The sequence below is a fragment of the Pongo abelii genome, chromosome 17 (assembly GCF_028885655.2).
Source record: "Pongo abelii isolate AG06213 chromosome 17, NHGRI_mPonAbe1-v2.0_pri, whole genome shotgun sequence".
In the NCBI taxonomy this organism is placed as follows: domain Eukaryota; kingdom Metazoa; phylum Chordata; class Mammalia; order Primates; family Hominidae; genus Pongo; species Pongo abelii.
In genome coordinates, this window is record NC_072002.2 from 80,017,125 (window position 1) to 80,039,396 (window position 22,272).

General features: G+C 33.6%; 2 long non-coding RNA genes across 8 annotated transcripts in view; one reads left to right on the plus strand and one right to left on the minus strand.

Moving 5' to 3' along the window:
• The window catches only part of LOC129051616 (uncharacterized), a 45,428-nt gene extending 26,723 nt beyond the window's left edge, over positions 1-18,705 (minus strand). For all 6 annotated transcript variants that reach the window (XR_008515990.2, XR_010137606.1, XR_008515991.2 and 3 more), the window contains exon 1: positions 18,426-18,705. This is a non-coding gene — a long non-coding RNA (uncharacterized LOC129051616). The remainder of the gene's footprint in view (positions 1-18,425) is intronic.
• Positions 18,706-18,787: 82 nt separating this feature from the next.
• LOC129051617 (uncharacterized) lies at positions 18,788-20,666 on the plus strand. Of its 2 annotated transcripts, none has more exons than XR_008515994.2 (3): positions 18,788-19,006; positions 19,337-19,675; positions 20,541-20,666. It is a non-coding gene; the product is annotated as an uncharacterized LOC129051617 (long non-coding RNA). The 2 variants fall into 2 exon arrangements; XR_008515993.2 differs by having other exon boundaries at positions 18,789-19,006; positions 19,337-19,662.
• Positions 20,667-22,272: the final 1,606 nt, after the last annotated feature.

Below are 22,272 nucleotides of genomic sequence, written 5' to 3' on the forward strand. Positions count from 1 at the left end.
AATAGTAGAGACAGACTCAGGGAAAGGCAGTAAAGGTACATTTGGGTGTCCATGGTCTTGAAGTTTGAAAGACGGAGACACTAACAGCATTAAGGAAAGATAAAAACGTCACTCTTCTTCAAAAGCAACTTGTTCTAAAGATTGTATCATGGAATGGCCCTAAAAATGTACTTACCAAAATGAAAATGAATCTATGGTCAAATAAGTTTGTGAAACATTATTACACAATGTAAAATGGCTCATATCACATAACTTATCTATCACCAGCCTCATCAGGTGACACAGTAAAGAAACTTAAAAAAAAACTTTCCCTAACTTTGTACAAACTCTTTAAAACATAAAATAAATTTTCTTTTTCCTTCAAAAATATGAATAAATGATTATTAATACTCCATCTTGGTTGAGGTTTCCTAAGAAGACTCTGAAGGATACAAATGCATGCATTCTATTTAAGAGTTGATCCTACATTAGCAGGGGAGGGAAGGAAGTAACATAGGGAAAGAAAGATATTTCAGAAAGCTGCATTGTCAAGCAAATTACCGCTGTGGACAACGGTAACTAAATTTTACTAGTGGACTTGGACAGAGAGTGCTGAACATGTCTCAAAGTTATTTCAGTTATGTCATGAAAGGGAAAGAAAACTAGGGGACTTTATTTGCATACTAATATCTCTTCTCTCCTTTTGGGAGGATTAACAGATCAACACGTCTGGAAGAGGATGGAGTATGTTCCTGTGATGAGACAAAGGCCATAGCTGTTTCCAATAAGCAGAATTCAGCACATGGAATGTCTGAGTGTAGCATCTACATTATCATTTGCTCCACCCATCCTCTGTTCCATGGAACATACTATAGGAAAGATCCTCTGAGTTCATTTGATATGATCAACCAATATCTTTGATAATAGGGAAAACTAATATAGGATTTTTATTTTATCTTAGAAACAAAATGTGTCCTTTTACATGTTTCTTGTACATTTTTCTCAAAACATCATTTTTCTATTATGATAAGAAAATTATTTGAACAATGTCAATCTAAAACTTAGACATGTGATCATTGTGTTTTCTAGTCAACATTTCATTCATGTATTCATTTCTCAAATACGTATAGCTTAACAATTTCTTAATTTTGTCAATGACACAGGGAAAATGGAAGAACTTAAAGACAGATAAATAGGAGGGCTTATGACATTTGCAAGTGTCAAATCATGAACTAGAATCTTGAAAATAAACAACTAGATTATTTTTGATCATCAAATTTTTGTTTACCATTTGTAAAAATAATCATTGTATTAATTCTGAAATTTGGGAAGATATCATGTTAAGCCCATTTTAAATATTACCTACTTGAGAAAGTTCTCCTTATCTATGGACTCAGATAGGCTTAATATCTCACTGCTTTGCACGAATACATTGCCTTCTCCATACTTCAAGCCCATTATTATAGGTTTTAGTAATTTATCTATTTAAATTCTATCTCCCCTGTATAACTCTGAGCTCTTAGAGAGCTGCCATTTTATCTTATTTGGCTGTATATTTCCAATATCTATCACAGAGTATCATATATATTTTTCTTTAAGAATCCCATAATTTAATGACAACTAGAAATAATAGGTATACAAGGGTATATAAGTAGACAATATAGTGCCTCAAGATCAAGGAAAAGTAAACAGTATCCACAGAAATTAAAATAACTATAATGGCCAGTTGCCTGTTTTATTTTAGTGCCCAGTCATGTGAGCAGTTATTAGAAATATGATTGTGTAATTTTAGAACAGTGGTAGTATCAATCCTTTAGCTTTTAAAAACCAAATGATAAAAAAGCAGTTCCAAAAACGGAAATCATCTTTAAAAAATGTTATAAGCCACAGTTTTACAATAGGGAGCTCTTTGGTTCCCCAGGTAAACATAAGATAAAAAAAAATAGACTTGCATTCTTACAGTTGGATCTAGTTAATAGAACATATCACTAGATAAAATGCTTTTGACAGTCACTGTCATGTTCTGTTTATAAATCATACTTTTCCTTAATTTTGCAATTTCTTATTTTATTCTCCATAAGAAAATAAATATGTGACTTTGCAGCATCAAATATTTTCTCTTTTGAATGCTCTTTGCTATCAAAGTTCATTATGTAGCTGACCAAAAATATTTTGTCACCTGAGCATTCTCTTCCCACTTGAATAATTTCAAGTGGGAAAATATTGCCATGATTTCAGCAGTTAGTCTGTATAGAAACTGAAAATCTTAATATAATGCATCTGGCCAGAAAAATTATTTAAGAAAATGAGAAAAAATAATAATAGGTTAAAAATAAACCTCAGGCCTTGACTAGATGTCATTTGAAAGGCTGAAGAGGTCCATATAAGGACAAATAATAAATAAACTTTGAAACTTTTTAAAATATTATATATATTTTGAATATAACTTACTTGAATAAAGCTAATAATTATGTTTGTATGGAAACAGTAGGAATCCATATTAAAAATATTTTGAGAGCTTTTAAGTTTATTCTAAAATTGAGGACTGTTGCATGTAATTGAGGAATAAAATTATTTAAAAGTCTTCCACTTGGCTATTTTTAAATGTATTTGAAATAAATGAATACTTATCCAAGCATTCCACCATAAAGCTTCCTCTGAATGTCACAGACACAGATGGAGCCCCATTTTTTGTCATCATTTTTTGGAGCTTTTGGACTGACTTTTTAAAGACCCCTTAGTTAGATTGTATTATAATTGTTTTTGCCTATATATTTTACACATTTATTAAGACCAGCTAGTGAAAAGCAATGGTACATTTTAATCTTTTTTAACACCCAAATCTTTCATTAGTTATCTAACTAATTAATCTGTCTTCTGGTAGCGTTCCTAATGCCAGTTCCATCAATGAGCATTATAGAGAAAACATATATATCCTTTTTAAATAACATTCCTTCCAAATTTTGAAAGCCACCTGTCATATTTGCCCTAAAACTTTTGTTTTATAGAAAAAAAGTATATTTTTAATCTAAGTAAGTTTGTAATTCCCCTGTATTACATTTATTCTTTACTAATACAGTGAAACAATGAAGTAATAGGGCTAATATCACTTGTGAAATATCAAGAAATACATGCATATCCTAAGCATGGTCTAGCTAACAGAAAAAAGAGTAATATTTTCTCTTCTTATTGTTGTAGACACTCTAATTGTAATTACAGCCTAAGTTTATATAAAGACTTTGATGGCCATTTCAAATTTAACTCATAGTAATCTTACTTTCATTTTAGGCAAGTTTTGGACAAACATTTTCTCACATGTGCTCAGTTGACAGCAAGTCTTCATGCACCCTTAAACCTCACACATTTCTCCTATCCAAAATGCATTTCTTCCTTGTTTTATAGTTAGATATTAAAACCTAATATTATGAACTAACATTAATCACCATTTAATTCATATTGTGTTTTGAATCAATGTTCCAGCACATACACACAGATAATGCAGTATGATTACACACATTCTACACATACATAATAATTTTGTCACATAAAATACTTGCTGTTAGTATCAAATAATAATAGTCACAAAAATTACTTGCATCTTTTCCATTTTTCATTCCAATCATTCATTTAGTTGGTAAATCAGTTTATTAACATATATTGGGGCAAATATTATTAAAATATAGAAACATTTCTAAAAATGACATAGAAATGCATTTGCTACATATTTCTAAAAAAGACAATTCCTAGTTCACATAAATTTATTAGTTCACTTCAAATATTTTTAAGAGCATTAAGAAATATACTGAATCACTAATCCACTTACTTATTACAATATGTGCTTGATATTTCTTTGTGTTGCCTAAATCTACATTGTTAGGAATGGTAACAAATACTTTGCCTAAGCTTGAACATTCCATATATAGTAATATGATTATCTGCTGATCATAAGGTCTGCTATTAACTCCACTTAAACTTGTAGTGAGCATGAATTTCTTTTCTAAGTCATTCAGAAGCCATCCAGCTGTTTACTTTATTCTAGAATCTACTCTCTTGCAGGTGTCATGTTTATTACTAGTGTGGTGAAATGACTTCCTTTGCCCTTTTTTAACTTCTATATCCTGTAGGTTTGTGTTTGTTACCTATACACTCACTAGATGCTCTGAAAAGAAAGGCACATTTTAGTGGCCACAGAGTTCTTAAAGTTTTGGAATATATAGTAGTCATATGTGTGTATGTAGACTGGCCTTGATCCCTTTGGTGTTTCAAAAAAGCCCAACTAAGCTCTTTGGTAACTCAAGTAAAACATCTAGATACCATGTATTACTTACATTTTATTTACTATATGGAGAAAACATATTGTTTTCACCTTCGCAGCATTTACTCGTATTCACTGGCTGTTCTGTCACTTGCAAGTATGGAACCCAGTTTCTTTTACAGAGGTTATTCGAATGGAATGATCTAGAAAATCCATTAAGTACCTGTATGGCTATCAGAAGACATATGCCTGAGACTGCTTATTTCCACCTTGCTTATACATTGCAGTTTGGTTAATTTATACCAGGAGGCCAACAGTGCTCAGTTTGATTGTTCATAGTTATAATTAACTGGTAATATAGATTAGCATATTTTATTTCTCATTTTGTTTTCCAAATATCAAATGACTTTAATATCACCACTCTAAATGTTTTAATTCCTAGAAATGATAGTCTTATCTTCCATGTTATATAAGTTTTCAGAAAAAAAAACAGATTAAATGTCGGATCTAAAAAGAATCTGAATGATCACATAGTCCAGTCATTTCTGAGAGAAAATTTAGAGTTAATAAGGCACTGTCTAATGTCAAACTTCTAGGACTCAGCAACTGTCAAGTCAATGTTTTGATGTAACTAACAACTCCCAAAGTTGGGCACAGATTGCATCCTATGTAGGTCTCAGATTGGAATGAAAATGGAAAGTTACCGAACACTCAGCTCTCTTTTATAGTAGATAAACAGTAAACAGTGAGAATTTGACAAGCGTGCTCCTCTTTTAGATATTCACATTCCTTTACTTAAATTCAAAATTATATAGCTATCCCATGGCTAAAAATTACTTTACTTAAAATACTGCGGAAAATACTGCCATGTGTTCTATTATATTATTTGATTTTAATATATTTCGCTAGGTCATATTTTCTGACATAGTCAGAAAAAGCTAGAATAAATGAAGATATTGGCTATAAGCTAGTATTTACATTTTTCTAACCCTTCCCTAAACACTAAGTCTTCTCTAAACTCTAAGCTTTATATTTAATGTATCCATGGTCACCTTCCATCTCTATGTCCTACAATCGCGTCAAATTCAACATATCCAAAATTAAAGTGACTACCTCCCCAGCAAATTGGTTGCTTTCCCAGAATATTGGGGTGATCAGGCCCGACACGTTTATTAACAGGCAAGGGCGTACTACCATCAATCCTATTACTACTTAAGGCAGAAAGTTTTTCATTATCATTACATACCTTACAAAATGTCACTTACTCTTGATTTTACTTCATTTTATCTCTGTTCCTTACATATTCTCCCTGCCACTTCCTTTGTTCTGATTCTCAAATTTTTCACTGAGACTGTTGGAAAAATTCCTAATTGTCACCTTGTCTCTGTCCTGGAATTCTTCAATTCATTCTTCACAACTTAATACAAACGTTTTGTCTAAAACACAAGTCATATTACAGAGTTCTACTTCCTGAAATTTTTTTAATGAATTTTCAGAGATTTTATTCAAAAGGCAACATATTCATAAGCGAATAAGCCTTTGATCTTAGCTACCTGTATAGTCACTTCAACTTCCCTCCACATCCTAAATCTCCATCACATATTCTAGGCAAAAACAAAGAAACAAACAACACTGTAATATATGAGATCCCCCAAAAGTTTCCTCTCAAAAGCCTATTTTCCCCTGAGTATTTTTTCTTTCTGTTGTAAACTTAAACTCTTCACTCAAAGTTAACCAATAGTTTTTCACCATTTCCTTTTTTTGGCCCTCATGCAATTCATTTCCTATATCTTTTTTTATGAAGGTAAGAAAGGATCAACATTTTGCTGTAATACTTTCTCTTTTTTCCCCTTGGTGGATAATTAAAAGTTGCCTGTAGCCATGGCAGCTTGTGTTCAAAATCACTTTCACTGAAAAAAAAATTGTCATACAGGACCTGTTACTAATTTAAAGACCTCCAAGCAATACTTCCACATGACCATAACTTGATTTCTAGGGTCAGTGTATGACATTATCCACTAAGGATTAGTTCTGGAATAAGATCTGAGGAAGATATTAGAAAAAAGAATACAATACTTCTCTCTACATCTGACATCAATCTCAAGTTTTTAGCCATTTGTGATTTTCAGATGCTCTAGGGCACGTTTTTAAGAGAGGAGCCCTTATAATAAATGATAATCACTAATTCTTAATAGTTATTGCACTTGACTTGCCATTTATCTTCCCAGTTGTTTCCACTGTTTGCATTATTTCTCTGCTATACGTAAAACAAAACAAAACAAAACAAAACAAGCCCATGCATGATTCTAGCTGAAAAGAAAAACATTACATACACTTAGACATCCAGACCTAGACCCTGTTGACTTTTTTTAATGTAATGAAGACTATATTTTAAAGGAAACATCACTAGGTACATCCAAACATGGACAAAGTAGGCTGAGCCTAAGGGAATTGGCACTGAACAAAAACTTCACATTTCCAAATACAAATGCATTCCTGTGACTGCATGTATTTTTAAATAAAAAATAAATTTTGGATTTTTTATTCCTTTATTCCCATAAACAATGACGAGTTAGCAGCCTACAAAAAATAAACTAAGACATAAAACATATGTACATACAAACACACATATATAGACATGAACACACATAAATATGTATAAATATATTATAAAATAATACTAGCCTAATGAAGGTAACATGGAAATGTAGAAATATATGTAGAGTAAAATTATATAAACCTATCATTCCAAAATTGCTGCAAATCTCTGTGTCAAAGGTTTTTTTTTAACTCTTCTTTTTGCTACTGTTTATGTTGATCTTTTTCTTTGAATTATAGGCACAATAAATCAATGATACAAAATATATACATATTTTCATATTATATTCATGTTCATTTTCATATATTATTAAAGATTATTTAAAATATAATTTAAAGTTTTATTATTCTACATGATAAAGTATAATTTATTGAGTACAGACTGAATGTTTTTATTTTACAAATAATATTTATGATCATTATATGTATAAATTCATTTAGGTAAATTTCTCCAGATGAGAATTTATATGAAAATGATTATACAGTATTTTATCTAAAATAGCTCTTAGCCATAGAATTACTGGTTGAAGGCATCTTACAATTTTCATGATTCTTCAGACATATTAAAATGGTATATCTCCAAACAGTGTGCCTATATCACACTTGTTTCCTTTTATTTTAGAGTGTCTTTAGGATGACACTCTCAGGTGCTTTAAGAAAAATCCTTATTTTGCTTAGTTTCTTTATTCATCCTTGCCTGTTTAAGTGTAGAACATTGATTGTTTATTATGATGGAATGAGCTTTTTTCTTTTTTTGCTTATAGAGGAGAGCATTTTTGAAATGTTGGCAAACTATTTGCATTGCTCATTTTGAAAGTATCTTTACTCATATGCTTTTAACGTATTGCATTTTTAATGTTTTCTGAGTTCTAAACTCTATTCAGAAATAAGAAAGATTTAACTCATGTTTTTTTCCAGTCCAAAGTAGTCCAAAGCTGTGTTTAAGTACCTTTCTTTTTGCAAAATGGAGTTGAATGTATTTTTAGCAAATTTTAACGTTGTTGCAGTAAGTAATGAAATGACATTTGTGAAATTGAACTTGTGGAAAAGTTGAAATGGTGAAGTGAATGACAGATGTTACCAAGTGATGAAAATGGAAACATCTACTATTTTATTTTCATTATGGGAAACGTTTGTGCTAGTCTTGGTCCATGCAGTTTCAGTGAAGTGAATCCTCTACATTACATTCCGAGAAGGAAATATAATCTGAGTATGAATAATCTATTTCCTGTATATACTTGGTGAGATTTAACATGCCTGAGTCAGCGTAGATGTAAGCAGGCACAAGATGAAATTCTAGAAAATTAGTCTCAAAGACATTGGTGGAACTCTTCTACCTAATGATGCCTGATATGGTTTGACTGTGTCCCCACGCAAATCTCATCTTGAATTTTCGTTTCCACAATCCCCAAGTGTGATAGGAGGTACCCAGTGGGAAGTGATTGGATCATGCTTTTCTTGCAATAGTGAATTCTCATGAGATCTGATGGTTTTATAAACATTTGACATTTTCCTTGCCGACATTCATTTTCCTGCACCTCTGTGAAGAGGTGCATTCCATCATGATTGTGAGTTTCCTAAGGCCATCCCAGCCATGCAGAACTGTTAATCAATTAAACCTATTTTCTTTATAAATCACCCAGTCTTGGTTGTTTCTTCATAGCAGCATGAGAACAGACTAATACAGTACATTGATATTGGGATTGGGGCACTGCTGTAAGGATATCTAAAAATGTGAAAGCGACTTTGGAACTGGGTAACAGGCAGACATTGAAAAATTTGGAGAGCTCAGAAGAAGACAGAAAAATGTCAGAAAGTTTGAAACTTCCTAGAGACCAGTTGAATGGCATTGAGCAAAATGCTGAAAGTGATATGGACAATAAAGTCCAGGCTGAGATGGTCTCAGATGGAGATGAGGAACTTGTTGGGAACTGGACAAAAGGTCATTCTTGCTATGCTTTAATAAAGAGACTGGTGGCATTTTATCCCTGCCCTAGAGATCTGTAGAACTTTGAACTTGAGAGAAATGATTTACAGTATCTGGCAGAAGAAATTTCTAAGTGGCAAAGGGTTCAGGAGGAAGTAGAGCATAATAGTTTGGAAAATGTCTGATGATGTGACAGAAATGCCTGATGATGTGACAGAAAAAAAAAATTCTGGGAGAAAATCAAGCTTGCTGCAGAAATTTGCATAAGTAATGAGGAGATGATTGTTAATCACCAAGACAATGGGGAAAATGTCTCAAAGGCATGTCAGAAACTTTCATGGCAGCGCCTTCCATTACAGGCCTGGGGGCTTAGAAGGAAGAAATGGTTTTGTGGTCTGGGTCCAGGGGGCCCCTGCTTCTCTGCGCAGCCTCAGGACATGGTGTCCTGTGTTCCAGCTTCTTCAATTCCAGCCATGGTTAAACAGAGCCAAGGTATGGCTCAGGCCATTGTTTCAGAGGGTGGAAGCCCCAATCCTTGGTGACTTCCATGTCATGTTGAGCATGTGGGTTCACAAAAGTCAAGAATCGAGGTTTGGGAACTTCTGCCTAGATTTTCAGAAGATGTATGGAAACACCTGGATGTCGAGGCAGAAGTTTGCTGCAGGGGTGGAGCCCTCATGGAGAACATCCTTTAGGGCAGTGCAGAAGGGAAATTTGGGGTGGGAGCCCCCACGCAGAGTCCCCACTGGGGCACACGGTGCTGTGAGGAAGGGCCACTGTCCTCCAGACCACAGAATTTTAAATCCACAGACAGCTTGCACTGTCTGCCTGGAAAAGCCATAGACACTCAACACCAACCCAGGAAAGCAGCCAGGAGAGGGGCTGTACCCTGCAAAAAGCCACAGGGGTGGAGATGCCCAAGGCCCACTTCTTGTATCAGCTTAACCTGAATGAGAGTCATGGAGTCAAAGGAGATTATTTTGGAGCTTTATGATTTGACTACCTCACTGGATTTCAGACTTGCATGGGGACTGTAGCCCCTTCATTTTGGCCAATTTGTCCCATTTGGGATGGATGTATTTACCCAATGCCTGTACCCTCATTGTATCTAGGAAGTAACTAACTTGCTTTTGATTTTACAGGCTCATAGGCAGAAGGGACATTCCTCATCACAAATGAGACTTTGGACTTGGACTTTTGTGTTAATGCTGGAATAAGCTAAGACTTTGAGGGACTGTTGGAAAGGCATGATTGTGTTTCAAAAAGTGAGTACATGAGATTTAGGAGTGGCCAGGGGCAGAATGATAGGGTTGACTGTGTCCCCACCAAGTATAATCCTGAATTGTAGTTCCAATAATCCCCAGGTCCCAGGAGGGACTTGGTGGGAAGTGATTGGACTGTAAGAGTGGTTTACCCCATGCTGTTCTCAGAATAGTGAGTGATAGCTCATGAGATCTGATTGTTTTATAAGCTTCTGGCATTTCCTCTGGTGGCACTCATTGTCTCTCCTGCTGCCCTGTGAAGGAGTGCCTTGTGCCATGATTGTAAGTTTCCTGAGGCCTTCCCAGCCATGTGGAACTATGAGTCAATTAAACCTCTTTTCTTTATAAATTACTCAGTCTTAAATATATCTTCATAGCAGTGTGCAAATGGAGTAATACAATGCATCAAGCTAAACTATATTCACTTGCAAGAAGTTCATCTAGTTTAATATTTATGTTATATTTTTAGATTTAATGATCAATTTAAATATTTTCCACATTTTATAAACTGATTTTAAAATATTTATTCATAATTTTATTTATCCTGATTTCGTTATATTTAGTTTTTCATCCTTTCTCTTATTTTTCAAATTGAATGCTGAAGGCTTTCTTTATGTTTTGTTTTAAAATAATTCATTCAATTAACGCTAAAAATTTACATTTCATTTTGAGACATCACATAAGCTTAACTTATAAACCATTTATTATCAATTACTTGTTATTCAGCAGGCGAAAATTTTCATAAATTCCAAAGAGTCCAGTGAGTAAAGAAAATTGCAAGCAGTCATGGCTATAAATAGTGAAGGAGGGGGACTAACAAAGCCCAGTCTTATTTTCTTCCACAAATTTACATGTATAAATTACTCATTGTTGTGATTTTATAAATATTATATGTTCCATATTGCATATCCTTTTTAATTATGAATAATTTTAATTGCTAAATTGTTTGTTTTATTGTGTAAAGTTTTCTTATTCATTTTATACATGTTGCATAGAATGTTTTTGTATTCTAATTTTGCATTATTGTTTAATTTTTTTTAATTTGGAACTTATTGAAGTTTCCCTTTTGGTCTTTAATATTTATGTCTCAAAGGCAGTGAAAGATCGGCTGTGTTTTCTGTTAATTCATCACTAAACCCACTTAATGTGAACTCATGTTGTGGGGAAACCAGTCTGCCATCTAATGCCTGGTAACAACATTGACTCTTTCACGTGGGTTGGTGCTCAAGATAGGTAGCAGTGGCTATCAAGCTGGATATTAAACTAGTCAGCTTTAGTGAAGTCATATCTAAGTTGCTAAACTCACATATACAATCCATCACTGCCTTCATGGCTGTTTTTATATAAGCCCACTGAAAAAGCGCTGAGCTGACTGGGAAAGAACATTGAATGGAAAGGTCACCTTTTCCAATTAATCCTTAAAATTAGTCTCTTCCAATAGAAAAAAAAAGTTCTGACACTCTGAACACATCCCAAGGGGTCCATCTATAGATAACTTCTCCAAGCCTTTTTTTTCCCTCATCAAGTTTAAAAATATTTGCACTTGACTTTGTAGGCAGATAGATCAAACCATATTTAGTTTATGATGAGCAGTTCAGGTCACATGGTAAACAAATAAGCGGTCAACATACATTTAGTCCCTACCATGGCCCCATAGCATTAAAAGAGCTACTAGTTAAAAGGACAATTTTACTTTAACTTTTACTTTCACTTTCCCTTAAAATCCCAAGGGCTGTGACTGAGATTCTCCTCTCGATGTCTGCCACTGGTTCTGTACGTCTTGGTCTGCCATAGTTGATATGAATGAATTTTATTTGTTGACTCACAGAAGCCAAGCATCAAAGTTGCTTGTACAACAGTCAGACTAAGATGAAGAGCCTCTTCTTTCTCTGTCAAGATTGGTTTCTCTCAAACCAAGCCTCTGAGATGAGAGAATGTTAATAAGAATTCTCACAGGATGATCACCTGGCACTAAAGGAAGCAGCATTGCGTAAAAAGAGAAATTGCCAAAAGACCTCAGCAAACATTGTGGAGAGCTCTGGAATTGAAATCATTCTTCATATTGTCATAAATCAAAGCAAAGGAACTGGGCCATCATTACTCTGCATCACCGGTCATTGGCTGTGGGTTGTATAAGGAAAGAGGTGTAATATTGAGAATGACAGCACTTTTCAGAGGAACAAATTCTTAAAGAGAAATTTAGCCAAAAGCTCTCAGCCAACAACATTAACAGAAAATAGAGGAATTAATGTGTCAGTCCTGAAGGTGGAAAAGGTTCTGACTGGCACAACATAGCATCCACCATATTCTAAACTATTCTTCTCAGTTCAGGAATAGGCTCCTCTGTGATTCTGGTGAGCATTTTTCCTGGTGAATCTTTAAAGGGAAGGGTTAATGGGATGTTGTATCTTTCTCTCCAGATGAAACTAATATTCATTATCACCATCTTCTGATGCTCATTCTAGATTCTACCCACCCTTGGCTAGTGTCCCTGGGAATAAAGTTTACTTAAACTTAGACCCTCATCTTTAAGGCATCTGATACACCAGTCAAGTCACCATGCCCTTATCAAGCTGGAGCTAGTGATCCTGTCCATTTAAAATAAAGCAAATGAGATATTACAAAGAAATATCAAATTATATCACCAACGTACAAAATATTCTTCCCTGTTCATTGCATAACAACAGACCTTCCCCCTTCTAATTATCAAGATCAAGTAGCATTACGAGATGTTGACTTATTTGTCTAATCATCTCTAAGCACAAGGATATTGAAGTGAGTAGGTGGTAGGTGTAGTTACTGAGAATTGTTCTATGTCCCCTAGTGAAAGTATTTTCCCTCTGCAGCCAGGATCTTTAAATCTGCAGAGCCCAAAGTTGTAACAATAAAAAGCAAAATTTCTTAATTGTGTCCCAAGACACTTGTATTTATTACTTATTATGGACACAAAATTCTATAATGGTCATTGGTTTAGAATGAACGTTGTAACAACTATTGCAGACTGGACTCCAAGTGAGGACTTCAATTGTGTATTAGAACATGTTTCATTACTAGGCTGGCAGCTACTGGATGGTGAGCATGTGACAACTCCAGTGGATCTCCTTGTCACCTGCCTAATGTTACATCTCTTTGGCTATAAAAACAAAATAAAACAAAACAAAAAAACCTTGATCAGGTGCAATATTATGTGTGATAATGTGTTGCTTCATCAAATATGTTTACCAATCCTCAGATAATAGTGCTTCCTGAGGCATATTTTGCAACTAACAAAAGCATATCTGTACTCCAAAATGAATCAATTTCAGTAAAATTATACAATAAAGATGAAATTACTACTACTTCTGCTTCACAAAATGTGAAAACAGCCCAGGTTTTAGGACTCCTAAGGGAGGATGCTGTATGCATAATCCAAAAAGACCTACCAGACATTATACTTCCATCTTACTGGGGGAAGGTGTAAGTGATTGCAATTGTATTTGCAATTTGCAAAAGTCTTGCAATTGAAGTATATCAGTATTTTTCTAAAAATGTATTTTGTGACAATGTCCTGAATTTTCACAGGGTTTATCTTTCATTGTGTGGAGACCCTTTGTCTCCCAAAGTTTCCTCATACACCTGTCAACTTGCTCAACAAATCTGATTAACATGGTGTCATCAATATGGTGGATCAAAGTGATATTCCACAAAATACATTGTCTAGGTCCCTGTGACTATAACAAGGGGCAGAAGAATGAACAAACTTTGGAAAAGAGACCAAAAATGTATTCTATGTCTATTTCTATTGAAGGTAATGCTTTTGGATTCTCCATTCTGACAGAGATGGGAAAGAATGCATTTGCCATATCAGTCACTACATATAATGAACCAAGGCTGTGTTCATCATTCTAGCTATAGTGTCTTTAAAACAGGTATGCTCACCCTCTTATCAGCAGAAAAACAAATAAAATATATTGCAGATTAGTGCTAGTCCTACAACAAAAAGATAAAGGGCCAGTGGTTCTCATTATGTATCATTTTAATTTACCAGTGTGACCCTACAAAAGCCAAATGGATCCTGAAAGATGACTGTGTATTACCTCAAACTCATCTAAGTATTAGATCCTAATTTATGGACTTCCACTTACCCTTCTCTATTACAATAGCTCTTACCCCACAGGTAAAGAAACTAATTAATATGGGGATTCTATTAATGACCAAGTATCCCATTGCAACTATAATTTCAGGAACTGGAAGAATAAATAGCGGTGGTTCCATGGGTCCAGTGGACTCACTGTGAGCTACATCGCAGCCAGGATTTCATTTGTTTCCTATATTTCTATATATGTCCCCACTCAAATATGGAGTCACGATGAGGTTTGGAACACTGGAGATTAATGTAAACTTGAACAATACATCCAACAATTCTCAAAATAATTGGGCTTTACACTTTCTTGACTGTATAGTTCTCAAATAAATAGCAATTATTCCTTTGGAAGAAATGAGAACTATTTTTTTATAAACACTTGGCAAAATATTGTAAGAGTGTTTCTTCCTGAAGATCTGACCTCTCCATCTATATACAGATTCCAACATAAAGCTGATTCAGATATGGAAACTTGGCAAGAGATTGTGACACTATTTTTACAGTCATTTAAAAACAGCTTTATTGATATATAAATTACATACCATAAAATTCACTCTTTTAAAATGTGCAATTCAGTGATTCTTTTTTGGTACTTTTACAGCATTGTGCAACTACTATTTAATTTTAGAGCATTTTATAACCCCCATAAATAAAACCTGTGCCCATTAGCAGCCATTCCCTGTTTCTCCTCTCCCCAGCCCCTGGCAGCTACTACTTTGCTTTCTGTCTCTATCAACGTGCCTATCCTGGACATGAAACATACATAGAATCCTGAAATATGTGGCCTTTTCTTTCTAGCTTCTTCCATTTACTATAGTTTCTTCAAAGTTCACCCATACTTTAGTACACGTTATTTTTATGGTTAAATAATATTCCACTCTATGGATATATCATATTTTGCTCATTTGTTAATTAGTTGATAGGCATTTGAGCTGTCTACTTTGTTACTAGCAATAAATAACGTGTCTCTAAACATATATAGTATATAGCAAGTTTTTGTGTAAACATATTTTCAATTTTTTCAAGTATATACATGAGTGGAATTGCTGGATTGCTTGATAACTCTATATTTAACATATTTAGGAATAGCATGTTTTTCAAAATGACTATGCCATTTTAGCACTTTACCAGCAGTGTACGAATGTTCCAATTTCTCCACATCCTCACCAACATGTACTATTGTCCCTGTCTTTATTTTAGTCATTCTTGTTTGTGTGAAGTTGGCTCTCATTGGGGTTGGATTTTAATTTCATTAATGATGAATCATGCAGAGCATTTTTTCACATGTTCTTGTCTCTCTGTATATCGTTTTAAAAATGTGTCTTCATATATTTTGTCCATTTTAAAATTAGATTATTTGTCTTTTTATTATTAAGTTGTAAGAATAAATTATATATTCTGGATATAAGTCCCTTATAAGTAATATAAACTGAATTTTTTTCCATCTGTGGATTGTCCGGTCATACTTTTGTTGGTAAATTTTAAAGCACAAAACTGGTTAAAATTTTCATGAAGTCCAATTAATCAGTTTTTCTCTTTTGTCACTTGTGTTATGTTGTGACATCTGGGAAACAATTGACTAAACCAACGTCACAAAGAGTTATTTCTATATTTTCCTCTAAGAGGTTTATTCCTTTTTTCCTTATATTTAAATTTTTTATCCATTTCTGGTTAACTGTTGCATATAGCATGGGTTGCAGGTTCAACATCATTCTTTTGCATGTAGGTATCTAGCTGACTTGACAATGTTTATTAAAAATATCAATTTTTCCAATTGAATTTATTTAGCCTGTTTATCAAAAACAAATTAAGCAAAAACACAACTGTTAATTTGTGGACTCTAAATTCTATTCTATTGATGTGTATGTATAAACATGCTCTCTTGGTTACCTGGTACTTTTTAGTAAGTCTTAATTTGGAAAGTGTGAGTCCTCCAAATTTAATCTACACTTTCAAAATTGTTTTTAGCAATTCTGGGTCCCTTGCATTTTAATATGAGCTCTAGATCAACCACAAAAATTTATGTAGAAGTGATATTTGGGGATTTTTATGGGAATTGTGTTGACTCTATAGATCTTTTGGGGGAGTACTGTCATCTTAATAATGTTAAGCCTTTTAATCCATGAACTACTATATCTTTTGATTTACTTAGCTCTTTAATTTCTTTTGACAATATTTTGTGGCTTTCAGTGGACAAGTCTTGAACTTCTCATATTAAATTTATGACTAAATATTTTATTCTTTTGGAAGTTGTAAATGGCATTGCTTGATGAATTTCATTTTGAGATTATTGATTACTAGTGTGTAAAAATACAATTTTTAATCTCGAAGGTCTGTCTATATTGATCTTGTTGAATCTATTTATTAGTTTTAATAGCATTCTTATATATGTGAATTTATCAGAATTATCTATATACCTGCATAAAAAAGCATATCATCTTCAAATAGAGAAGATTTTAATTATTTCTTTCTATTTGTGATGCCTTTTATTTATTTTTATCCTTTAGTGCTGTGGCTAGAATGTCTAATACAATGTTGAACAGAAATGTTGATCTTAGACATCCTTGACTTGTTCTTAATCTTAAGGAGAAAGTACCCATTCTTCCACCGATAAGCATGCTGTTAGCTGTCAAGTTTTAGTAGATGCTCTTTATCAGGTTGAGGAAATTCTCTTCTATTCCTACTTGATTGAGTACTTTCTTTGACCATGAAAAAGTAGTACATTTGTTAAATGCTTTCTTCATTTGTATTTAGATGATTGTGGTTTTTCTCTTTTATTTTGTTAATATGGTATATTAAATTTATTTTTATATGTTAAACTAAACTTGCATTCTAAGGATAAAACTTATTTATCTAGGTACAGACATTTTTTATCTACTGGATTTTATTTGATAGTATTTTGTTGATTTTCTGTATCTATATTCATATAGAATATTAGTCTTCAGTTTGATTTTGTTGTCATATCGTTGTCTAGTTTAAGTAACAAGGTAATGCTGGCTGCATTAAATGAGTTGGAAAGGGTTTCCTTCTCTTCTAATTTTGAAACAATTTGTGAGAGTTTGTGTTAATTCTTCTTTCCATGTTTAGTAAAATCACCAACGAAACCTCTTTAGACCTGACCTTTTTTTTTTTTTTGCTTTCATTATGAATTAAATCAATCTACTTGTTATAGGTATATGCAAATTTTCTATTTCTTCTTGAGTCAGTTGTGGCAATTTATGTCTTTCTAGGGATTTGTACCTTTCATTCGGGTTAGTTTGTTTATATATACTGGTTCATGGTATTTTTATCTAATTTTCTTATCACTGTAAGTTTAGTAGTGATGGAACTTCTTTCATAACTTAGTTTAGTTATCTCAATCTTTTTACATTTTATTTCTTAGTCTAGTTAAAGCTCTGTCTATTTTGTAGATCTTTGAAAAAAACACAAGATTTTGTTTATTTTCTGTACTGTTTTTCTACACATTTTATTAACTTTCACTCTAATTTTTATCATTTGCTTCCTTCCACTTGTTTTCAGTTTTGTTTGTTCCTTTTCACTGTCATAAACTGAAAGATTAGGTAATTGGCTTGATGTCTTTGTTATTTTTATTTTAAAATATTTAATTGACAAAGTTTGAAAATATTCAAGACATACAATGTAATAGCCTAATATACATATACACTGTGTAATTATTACTACAATCAAATAAATTAACATACCCATCTTCCCTTGTTTTTAATTATGTGACTTAATTTAGTTATTTCTATGGACACTAGAGGAAGGTAGGGGATTTTACAAAGGCCATTATGTCTTAGAAGTCAGATGTGGGCTGGGGGATAGCACTAACATTTAACAAGAAGCAGAGGTCTACTTCTTTAGCCCAAGGGTTCCAGAAGAATATTTAGATTTAAATTATTTTACTATATCCAACAGTAACATCTTGAATCAGTGTTATAGTTGTGTAAAATCATAGTGATTTTGCCCACTGCCATGTACTTCACTTCCAGTCTCCTCATGGTCAACCAGTGACGTTAGCATCCTTGTGGGACAATCTATTTTGATTAACTCTGAATCCTTCTTGTTTCCAATGTCACTATTACTTGCCTCTGCAAACCAAGGGTCTCTACTATTCTCTGTCACTCTAGAATCACATTATCTTCAATAAAATCATAAATACATTACTAAATTTTTCTTCTGCTATGTCAGTTATCTATTGCTGTATAACAACTTAGTATTTTGTTGATTAAAGTTAGCTTAAAATACAGTGGCTTAAAACAACAAACATGTATTATCTCTTACAGTTTTTGTGAGTTAGGAATTCAGAGGCAGCTTGGCTGAGTAGTTCTAGCTTCAAGACTCTCATGACATTATGCTCAGATTCTCAGCTGAGGCTGTAGTCATCTAAAGACATGACTGGGACTGGAAGACGGACTTCCAAGGTGGCTCACTCACATCCTTGTCAGGTTAATGCTTGTTAATGGTAGGAAGCCATAGCTCAACATCAGGTCAGTATCTCCATCAGCTGCCTGAATGTCTTTATGGCATGGCAGCTGGCCTCTACCAGAACTAATGTTCCAGAATCACAATGGAAAAGTCACAATGTCTTTTATAACTCATCAATCATCAGAAGTCACACATCATCATTTCTGAACTATCTGATTGGTTAGAAAGATCAGCTTTATTTAGTTTGTGAGAAGCTTATGGGGTGTAGTGAATCGCAGGAGTTAAGAATTATTTTTGCGGCTGGCTACCATACCTACTACAGAGACTACAGGGACTTAAAAATTTTAAGGATGCTCATGATCACTAGCCAACATTTTTAATCAATGCATTGATGAATTAATTATCTTCTGTTCTTGCTCAAGAGACATACTCTTTTGGTGAGTAAGTAAACTCATATGATTAATAAAACACTACAGCATTCTCATTCCACTGTTTTACTATTTGTTGTATATAAGAGGTTAGAAAACTATGACACAGTCTGCAGCCTATTTTTGTTTGAACTCCAAGTAAAAATGGATTTTATATTTTAAAAGTTGTTTTTTTAAAAGGAAAAATATGAACAATGTGCATCAAACATGTAATATGGCCTATAAAACCTAAAATATTTACTATTTACCTTTTCAGAAAATGGTTCTGACTCCTGTCCTAGATTACACCAATAGACTGCTGTTTTTGTTGTTGTTGTTTTCTTTTTTCTTTTTTTTTAGATGGAATCTCGCTCTGTCACCCAGGCTGAAGTGAAATGGTGCAATCTTGGCTCACTGCAACCTCCGCCTCCCGGGTTAAAGCAATTCTCCCGCCTCAGCCTCCCAAGAAGCTGGGATTACAGGCACCCACCATCATGCCCGGATAATTTTTGTATTTTTGTAGAGACGGGGTTTCACCATGTTGGCCAGGCTAGTCTTGAACTCATGACCCCAGGTGATCCACCTGCCTCAGCCTCCCGAAGTGCTGGGATTACAGACATGAGCCACCACACCCAGCCTGGTTTTTCAATTTTATCTATTATAGCTTAACATGGACCTAAAATCAAGTAAGTCAACCAGGTAAAGAAACAGAATTTATTTTAGTCATTCTATGTATCCTATAGAATTCAAAACTTTTGATAAATTTTTCATAGTGATAAAACCATACCAATCTAAATATATTTTCCTTGTATAAAAACTTCAAAATCTGTATCACATGTATTTCAGTGTATAACATCTTCCAATCTGTGTCACACATATTCCCCACAGTTGCAACAATATTAATTTATAAACGCATTTTACGTTTATGTCTTCTCCTCCAGGGTTTAACTATCTGGTTATGCTGAATTGGAGTTTAGTAAGAAGCCTAGGGTCAAAGTAAAGTAATAGGAGCTAGACACAATCAAGTTTGGTATTTTCTTCCAAAAACAAAAACAAAGAGCAAAAGTAACCTACCTTAGATGAAATCATTACAGAGTCTTGAACCTGGCTCATTGGATTTTCCTGTACGGGACATTCAGTAGAATAAACAGGTTTATGCTTCTTGAAAAAAACTAACCCTCCTCAATACCCTATTCCAGTTTTGAAGATTATAGTCACCCATTTCTTGTCCTAATTTTATATATGAGAGCTAAGAACATTGTGAATTTGTATGTAATAATTAAACTATCTGAAAGATTTATCTTTTTACAACACTTCTGCTACATGAATGTTTTGGCTTCAATACACGGAATATTGTATTTTAGTAGTCATAGTTGCTCTCTGGTTCTTTGACAATGCCTCGAGTTGTTTTTCTACTTGCCTTTTTTATTTTTAAATTATCAGGCAGAGTTAGAAAAAAAAATTTCCACCTGAAAAAAACATATTCTTTCTGCCTTTTATTATGGGAAATAGTGGCATTCATTGAAGTGTAAAAGTCTTGTTCTAAATATAAATTTTATTCCAGGTGACCACCAGTGATGATTCAATAACTGCATTAATAGAGTTATCAATATCTGCAAAAAAGATCAGTGCTCGATTCTGTAATACTGCACAGATTACTATCACATTAAAAAAATACTTGAAAGCCAAATTCTTATGTTTCCGTTTTTTTTTAATTTTCTGAAAATCCTCATCAAAAATACTGCATTTGTCAGCATTATTTGGTAAGATTATAGAAGTCACTCTAGTAAAAGTGGATATTACATGACCCATAAAATCACTGAATGTCCAGGGGGAAAGACGCTAGGCTGAGCTTTCAGAATTAGCATTCTGAACCACACACAGAACTGTCATGATAAAGTAGACCTTGACCTTAAAGCCATGCTATTTCTACCACAACTTAAATCAACGAAATGAGTGTCCCATAAAGAATCCATTTCTTGGCCAGGCATGGTGTCTCATGCCTGTAATCCCTGCACTTTGGGAGGCTGAGGCGGGTGGATCCCTTGAGGTCAGGAGTTTGAGACCAGCCTGGCCAACATGGCAAAACCTTGTCTCTACTAAAACTACAAAAATTAGCTGGGCGTGATGGTGCTCACCTGTAATCTCAGCTACTGGGGAGGCTGAGGAAGGAGAATTGAAAGAACCTGAGAGGCTGAGGTTGCAGTGAGCTTAGATCGTGCCACTGCACTCAAGTCTGGGTGACAGAGTGAGATTCCACCTCAAACAAACAAACAAAAAAGAGTCAATTTGTTTATGTAGCTTACGTAGCTTACTTCTGAATCAGTCTCATGTATATGCTTTTTAACCAACTGCAATTGAGCCTCGGATAAATTTTTTCATATTCAACTTTAAAAAGCAGATTTCACAATGTAATGAATTTTCAAAATGTAGAAAGCTAGTTCAAAGTTTTGAGCAAACCAAATACCATATGACCACTTTTTGGCTACTTGCTCTCTTCATTCTCTTTCTCATTTTCTTGCTCTCTTACTATCTTTCTAACTCTTTCTGATCTATCTTATTTTCTTAATAATATCATATGTTTTATGAATTTTGATGCTGTGACATTTGCCTACTGTTTATATTATCTATATGAAATGAATTCCCTATTTAATATTTTATTTGATTGTGCTTCAGTATCAACATTGCAATCACTGTTTTCTTTCATTTATGCTTGTCTAATGTAATTTTAACCTTTATTTTACATTTATGTTTGATGGGTCAATTTTTAAAAAATATCTCATCAACCTGAAGTCACTTAATTTTTATTTTTTAATCCAATCTGTGAGCCATTTTAAGAAGTTATTTTCCTAAATGAAACTTTCATTTATATACTAGCTCATCAATCTAAATTCCTTCAAAATTTAATCTAATAGTTGCTACATCCATCATAGATTTTAATTCAGAGATCTTATTTTTTGTCTCTTGTTGAATCCTTTTATATCTTCACAAAAATCAGGTTGTCCTTCTTCATGGCATGTTGCTTTGTTTTCTTAGGAAGAGGCAGCATGTTTTTGAAAGTTCGTGAAAACACAAAGTCATGTTTCAACAAATGTGTTTCCCTTCTTGCAGCAAGTCTTTTGTAGAAAAGCCATGTCAAAATTCAAAAGAATTGGATACTCCTTCTTTTGCACAACAGAATTACTTCAAATGCTTCCATTTTTGACTTTATTATTTTTTCTAGTTAAGACAAAGGGATTTTAATACAATGAACTGGTCAGGTATATGGAAAAAGTGAAAAAATAGCCAGTGCATAA